At 39.3% G+C, this 1,255-nt stretch overlaps 1 protein-coding gene across 1 annotated transcript in view; it reads right to left on the bottom strand.

Annotated features, from left to right (window-relative positions):
• The window catches only part of ANKRD16 (ankyrin repeat domain 16), a 20,976-nt gene that overhangs the window by 19,215 nt on the left and 506 nt on the right, over window positions 1-1,255 (bottom strand). The gene's annotated exons all lie outside the window — the stretch shown is intronic.

Here is a 1,255-nt window from a genome sequence, read left to right as displayed (position 1 = left end):
GTGTGCTAGCTCTTCCCCCTGGATGCTTTTGCATGCCCTCTTGACTTTATTTTAGGATTTACTGTTTCAGTTCTTGTTTCATCTTTTTCCACTCGCCACAGAGTTTTAGATTCTTTTCTCTTTCTCAATATTTTTATAATCATCAGATCATGTCCCTGTGGCATTTGCTCCACATCTATGGAGCTGTTGTATGGGATTTGAAAATGTATCTTCACAAAACACAATGATCAAGCTGAATGTTTAATGTTCTTTACACTGACAGCATTTGGCTTCATGTTGTTTTCTGTGAAAACAAACAGGAAAATATTAATATAGAAAACAGGAAACCATAGTGGAAGATTATCAGAAAAAAAACATAAAACCAGCTGAATTTTATATCTGTATTCACCGTTTTGGAAAGAGTAACTGAAAAGTGACTCTATGTATACTACGTATATTGTTCAGAGATATATGAATTAGATCCTCTCTCTTTAATTATAAGTTCAGCAGCAGTCTTGTGACATATCAGAATGAGATTCTCCCTCAGGAGAAGCAGAAACCAGTGTCTACTTCCAAAAAAATGGGAATTTTCCCCTCAGGAAATCCACAAACCGGCCTCTCCCTCAGGATGAGCAGGAATTCCCTTCTCCCTCAGGATGATGAAAAATTGCCCTTCAGAAAACCGGGATCTGGCCTTTCCCTCAGGAAAAGCAGGAATTCTCCTCTCCTTCTGAAACTCAGGAAGCAGTCACACCCTCAATAAACGCAAAAATCCCATTTTTCCTTGGGAAAATTAGGAGCTGGTCTCTCCCTCCAGAAAATAGGATTTTCTTTTCCTTAGGAAATCCAGGATCTGACCTTTCCCTTAGGGAAAACAGAAATTCTCTTCTCCCTCGGGAAAACCAGAATTTTGTTTTTCCACTGGGATGCCCAGGAACCTCTGGAAAAGTAGAAAACCTCTGGAAAACCAGAAATCAGCCTTTCCCTTAGGAAAACATGAAAGCAGCATCTCCTTTGGGCAAAAAGAAATTCCTTTTTTCCCTTAGGAAAAACAGAATTCCCTCAGCAAATCCTGAAATTCCCTTTTTGCTCAGGAAAAAATGGACAATTTCTTTTTACTCAGGAAAACCAGGACCCCACCTCTTCCTCCAGAAAACCTAAATATCCCTCTTCCTTTAGGAAAACCAGGAGGTTCCTTTTTCCTTGAGAAAACAAGGAATTAGCCACTCCAGCAGGAAAAAGAGAATTTTGCTTTTTCATATGGAAAAGCAGGAAT

The sequence above is a fragment of the Geospiza fortis genome, unplaced genomic scaffold (assembly GCF_000277835.1).
Source record: "Geospiza fortis unplaced genomic scaffold, GeoFor_1.0 scaffold61, whole genome shotgun sequence".
NCBI classification, from domain to species: domain Eukaryota; kingdom Metazoa; phylum Chordata; class Aves; order Passeriformes; family Thraupidae; genus Geospiza; species Geospiza fortis.
This window is presented reverse-complemented; position numbering and strand designations above follow the sequence as displayed.